Genomic DNA, 6,363 nt, shown 5'->3' with positions numbered 1-6,363 from the left:
GCCACTACTCGCGGTGCAAAACCTGCAGAGAAACGCACGATTCGCGCCACAGTGCGTCCAACCCATCTCGCGCCTGCCACCTAGTGGCTAGAGACTGGCAGGACACGGGTTCAGATAGAGAGCCAGGAATCAAGTGGGCAGGGCAGAAGGGCTGCTAATCTTGGGTGCCCAGAGCAAGGACTCACCTTGCTCTGCAGCAGTGAGAGTCGCCTTCCATCAGGCTAGACCGGAACCCGGAAAGGGCTTTGCAAGGTCGTGAAGGGCTTCCAACCGCAGGACAGTTGGTCGTCAGAACGACTACTGAGCTATTGGTGACCCTTCCCACTCCTACTCACGTCCTCTCCTCTTCCCTTCAGTTCCCACCGTTTGAACTCTGTGCTCTGAGCCCTGTGTGCCAATCCCTCCCCTTGGGCATAGCTACAGGTGGTTGCTGGGTGGCCGCCCTGATTGGAAGTCAGCACCATCCACTGAACAGTGCCTCCGGAGAGCACGGTGCAGTGGGAGGTTGGTCCTGGGCAATCAGGGATGGCACCTGTCCTACTCTGGTGAGCTTGCATTCTAGTTGTGGAGAAGCAGATGGTGCTGTTGTCCTAAGGAGTCTTAATTCACAGCGAACCCTTATCTGCCTCAGTTTCCCTGCCAGGAACCTGAGATAATAAAGCAATTCCACATGGTGTTGTTTCTGGGCATCATCCCCTTGCTCGTGTGTGTGTGTGTGTGTGTGTGTGTGTGTGTGTGTGTGTGTGTGTGTGTGTGTGTGTGTGTACTCCTAGCCCAATCCAAGGGGCTTTACTATGTCCAGGACCAGTGGACTTGACTCAGCCTCTGTCACCCCTAACCCCAGCCCAGTAAACCTGCAGAAGGATGGATGTCTTGTTAAGAGTCTGTCCAAAGTCTGGTTGGAAGGGGCAAGGCCCATCAAACTGGCAGAGGCAGCTGGAGCCTCAGTTTCAGATGAGAAGAATTTGAACCGAGGGCTCTCCCTGGTAGGCAGGAGCATAGTAAGTTCAAGGCTAGACTGGGACACAAAGTGACCTCAACGCCAGTCGGGGCCACTTGTGGAAACCCTGCTCAAAAAGCAAAGCAGCGGCGTGATTCCCTCCTGTGTGTCTGTTCTGTGAAAGAGTAGGCCGTTGTTTTCCATTTGGCTTCTCTCACACCTCTCACGCCTCCACCTCATGGAAGACTCGATGGACGTGGACATGAGCCCTCTTTGGCCTCAGAACGACCTCTTCGGTTGTGAGCTAAAGGCTCACAGAGACTATCCCTTTAAAGTGGATAATGATGGGGTTGGGGATTTAGCTCAGTGGTAGAGCGCTTGCCTAGCAAGCTCAAGGCCCTGGGTTCGGTCCCCAGCTCTGAAAAAAAGAAAAAAAAAATAAAGTGGATAATGATGGAATGAGCACCAGTCATCATGAAGAACGGTTAGTGTAGGAGCAGGGGTCAAAGATGAGTTACACATCGTAGAGGCCGAAGCAATGAACCAGGAAGACTCCAATGAAAGCAACACCGGTGACTTTGAAAATGTCTATACAACCAACAATTTCCCTTGGGGGCTTCGGAATTACACCACTTGAAGTCTTAAGGTTGTAGTGTGGTTCGGGGCTTCTGCACATTAGTGGACAGCACCTTGTAGCTATAGAGGAAGATGCAGAGTCAGGAGATGGAGATGGAAAACTGCTAGGCATGTCTGGAAAGAGATCTGCTCCTGGAGGTGGGAACAAGGTTCCACAGAGACAAAGTAAAACTTGATGAGGATGGTGATGAAGAAGATGACGGTGATTTTGATGAAGAGGGAACTGAAGAAAAGGTTGCGGTGAAATCTGTACGGGAGCCGAAAATGCACAAAAGTCAAACCAAAAGGGAAAAGATTTAAAACCGTCAACACCAAGATCAAAGGGTCCTTAAAAAAAAAAACAGGAAAAAACTTCCTAAAATACCAAAAGGACCTAGTTCTGTAGAAGACATTAAGGCAAAAATGCAAGCAAGTATAGAAAAATGTGGTTCTCTTCCCAAAGTGGAAGCCAAGTTCATTAATTATGTGAAGAATTGTTTCCGGATGACTGACCGGGAGGCTATTCAAGGTCTCTGGCAGTGGAAGAAGTCCCTTTAAGAAAATGGTTTAAATAGTTTGAAATAGTCTGTCTTACTTCATTTCTGTAATAGTTGATATCTAGCTGTCCTTTTTATAATGCAGAGTGAGACCTTTCCCTACTGTGTTTAATAAATGTTGTCCGGGTTCAACTGCCAAGAACGTGTTGTCTAAAATGCCTGTTTAGTTTTCAAGGATGGAACTTCACCTTGGTTTTAAGTATGTATGCAATGCTATGATAGGACATAGTAATAGTGGTGGTCAGATGTGGGAATGGTAGGGAGACAAAAATATACGTGGGAAATAAACTCAGTATTTTAATAAAGTATGGCTCAACAATGGAAAGTGTGTGTAGAATCCCCCAGTGAGGGGCTGGGGCGTGGCTCAGTGGTAGAGCCCCTGCCTAGAATTCCCCCAGTGAGGGGCTAGGGTGTGGCTCAGTGGTAGAGCCCCTGCCTAGAATCCCCCAGTGAGGGGCTGGGGTGTGGCTCAGTGGTAGAGCACCTGCCTAGAATCCCCCAGTGAGGGGCTGGGGTGTGGCTCAGTGGTAGAGCACCTGCCTAGAATCCCTCAGGGAGGGACTGGGGGCGTGGCTCGGTGGATGAGCCCTTTAGAAAATGAGGGGTTGGGTCTGGTTCCATGATACCTTGTCCTAGCATGCTCCAGAACCTGCATGTGCTTCAGCTCCTGCCACAACCCCTCAGGTCTCTGTCCCTTGTACTTAAAGGTCTCTAAGGTAAACAATTTCATCAGGTCCTCTCAACAGTTAGAGAAAGGGTAAGAACCGGTGTCCCAGGCGTCTGGGACAGGCATTTGTCCCTGGCAGAGTGTTTCTCTGACACTTCACTTTAGCGACTGAATTCTTAAGTAAGAATCAACGTCCCAAATTAAGTCTCTAATTCCCAAGCAAGCCAAGCAGCTATTTTTCTTGCAAATCTTGCATGAACATAATTTAATAGAAGATACAAACTAATAAAATAAGGCCATATATTAGATCCTCTGCACAATAAAGAAAACAGACGAGTTAGGAGACGAATGGGCAGCGTTTCAGCCCAGGGAGAAAGAAAATAAAGTAGAAATAAGATGTAAGTTCCACCCTGTGTGTAAATAACTTTAAAGAGAAATAATAAAGATGGCGTCCACTGCTTTTAATGTATTAGGGGAATTATTTAATTGCAGGATAATGAGAGGTGGTAGCGTTTCACAGAAGCTATACACTCAAGATTAATTTCGTTGTTATTGTCACTGTTGCTGTGGTTGGTGGTTTTACCTTGAAACCGGACTTCCCTAAATTTTCTAAACTGACCTTAAACTTCTAATCCTCTGCCTTCAGTCAAACCGAGAAGGCTGCACACTGTGCCACCACTGTGCCCTGCTTTTAAGACACCCCTCCTCCCGTCCTCCATTATTTTTTTTTCTGTTTGTACAGTTAGAAATAGAGCCCACAGCTTATTCTGACACTCTAAAGCCCAGGATGACTTTGGACTCATGGTCCCCGTGCCTCAACCTCCTAAATACCTGGGAGGACAGTCCTGTGTTACCACCACTGGCTCCTCCTCCTCCTCCTCCTCCTCCTCCTCCTCCTCCTCCTCCTCCTCCTCCTCCTCCTCCTCCTCCCCCTCCTCCCTCCCCTCCTCCCCCTCCCCTCCTCCTCCTCCTTCTTCTCTCTCTCTCTCTTTCTCTCTCTCTTTCTTTTATATTGCATTTAATAACTTTTGTTTCCATTGGGGAGGTGGGATCTTTCTATGTAGACCAAGATAAGCTGTGAACTCACAGAGATCCACCTGCCTCTTCCTCCCAAGTCTTCACATTCCTCATATCTTCTTCTGTTACTGTGTCTGCACATGTGTGTGTGCCTGGAGGTAGAGGTGCCTCCTCCATCTAGAGGTCAGAAGACAACTTTATGTGGTCCTTGAACTCAGGTTGTTTGGCTTGCCATGGTGTTTTCTGAGTTATCTCTCCCCTTTGGTGTTTTTTTTTTTTGTTTGGTTTGTTTTTTTTTTTCCGGGCATGCACTGAATCCAGGGCCTTGCGCTTGCCTTCAAGTTTCTACCACTGAGCTAAATCCCCAAAACCCCCCCTTTGGTGTTTTTTAAAACAGGGTCTCTGTGATAAGTTTGAATAAGAATGGACCCACTGAGCTAAGCATGGTGGTGGGTGCCCTAATCTTAGCATTTAAGAGGTAGAGGCAGGCAGATCTCTGAGCTTGAGGCCAAACTTGTCTGAGTGAATGCTTAAAAAAGAAACAAGGGCACAATGCAGATTAGGAGGTATTGGCCTTGTTGATTCTAGAAGTGTGTCACATGGGGGGCAGGCTTTAAAAAATGCTTTATCATTTACCCAGTGTCTCTCTTCCTGCTGATCCAGATGTAGAACTCTCAGCTCTCTTTTCCAGATGGCCTGCATGCCACCATGCTTCCACCATCATGAAAAAAAAGACTGAACCTCTGAAACTGTGAGCCACCTCATGACCTCTTTTTTTTATTTTAAAGAGTTGCCATGGCCATGGTGTCTCTTCACAGCAATAGGAACCAAGACATCCTCTCCCCAGGCTGGCCTGAACTCATGCAAACTTTTTATCAACTGGGTCACAGGCATGTGCCACCACCCCTATTCTGCCTTCATTTTTTCTTTCTCTTCATCTGAAAGTCCCCTCTTTCTCTCTTTCTTTCTCCCCTTTTCCCTTTCTTTCTCCCCTTTTCTCTTTCTTTCTCTCACTTGACATCTCAGCTCAGAGGAAGCCTCCTCCTCCTCCTCCTCCTCCTCCTTTCCTTTCCTCCTCCTTCCTGGGCAAGACACAGGGTTTCTCTGTGTAGCCTGGAAAGAACTCACTATGTAGACCAGGCTGGCTTTGAACTCAGAATCCTCCTGCCTCACCTGAGTAAAGGGGTCCCGAGGCATGCTTCCATTCCCAACCTTCATTTGAAGAAAGACAATACTGGTCCCAGCACTTGGGAGGCAGAGGCACAGATTTTCTGTGCATTAGAGGTCAAGCCTGATCCTCAGAGGGCTTGCTGGGCTGGCCAGGGCTAGCCAACCCCAAGAGGCTCACACACCAAAAAAAAAAAAAAAAAAAAAAGAACAAGACACAATACCAAATATAATGTTGAATTTGTAAGATTCTTGCACATGCATTTATGAAACAGATTACTCTTCATCTGGGACCAGGTCTTTAAAACTCCTCCCTTGGAGGGCATCACAGCAACACTTGAAATTTCAGCTCAGAGGAAGCAGAAGCAGGAGGATGGACAGTTTGATTTAGAAGCCAGCCTGGGCAACACAGTGAGTTTCAACCCAGCTTAGCTTACAGGGTGAGACCCTGACTCGACAGATCAGAATAAGTCACTGAATAAAGTAAACTGCTGTCTCCTCCCCAAGTCCCATGAGGCAGAATACTGGTTAGCAATAAGAAGGCACAGAGTTTTCATACACAGGTAAGATGAGTCTCGGGAGGGTTGCATGGAGTGGAAAGCCAACCCCGAGAGGCTCACACACCACGAGGCCTTGCTTATGTAATGACCTTGCAATGAGAAAATTGCCGACACATGGGACAGGCTGGGGTTTGGAGGCCACAGCATGTTGAAGGGGCAGCGGGGCTAAAGCTATGCATGGGGTCCTATGGTGATAGCCATGTTTAGCAGAACTGGGTGTGCAGATACGAATGCAGAAACATATCCAGAACCAGCAAGCTGAGTGAACATAGAACCATAGCAGAGAGCCTCTGGGGCTGGGGCACTGGTACACTACTAGCCCACCATGCCTGCCTCCTTCTGGCTAGACTCTGACCTACACAGTTCCACTAGTAAGCTTCGTGTAGGAGGAAAGCGACATCTTATTTTGTTTTGAGTACAACAGCTGTGGATGCCTTTCCCACCTGGATGTATGACCCTGGTGTCTGGTTATAGCCTCTGGTGGCAGACAAACTTGGTTTATGAGATGGGACTCTGCTATGTCCTGGTTGCATGCTCTGGAGACTTCCAGCTCCTCCCTTGCCAAGATGGGCCAGAATCAAAGCAGCCACCTCTGAGGCTGCTGTCCAGCATCCAAGCTTGGTAGTGCTGAAGTCATCGTGTAAAAATACTAATTGGAAAGGGTGGTGGGTTTAGTTCTGGGGCAGCATTACTGAAGTCTGGGCTCTGGTTGTAGCTGGACTATGTCTATGTCTTTCTGTCTATGTCTCTCTCTCTCTCTCTCTCTCTCTCTCTCTCTCTCTCTCTCTCTCTCGGACATCTCAGCCTCACAGAACTGTGTATGAACTCTTCAGAGCTGGG

General features: G+C 47.9%; 1 pseudogene; it reads left to right on the top strand.

Moving 5' to 3' along the window:
- The first annotated feature begins 1,178 nt into the window (after positions 1 to 1,178).
- LOC116885762 lies at positions 1,179 to 2,113 on the top strand (annotated as a pseudogene).
- Positions 2,114 to 6,363: the final 4,250 nt, after the last annotated feature.

Source organism: Rattus rattus, chromosome 16 (genome assembly GCF_011064425.1).
Source record: "Rattus rattus isolate New Zealand chromosome 16, Rrattus_CSIRO_v1, whole genome shotgun sequence".
In the NCBI taxonomy this organism is placed as follows: domain Eukaryota; kingdom Metazoa; phylum Chordata; class Mammalia; order Rodentia; family Muridae; genus Rattus; species Rattus rattus.
The sequence above is the reverse complement of the archived record's forward strand: the minus strand, read 5'-3'. Positions and strand labels throughout refer to the sequence as shown.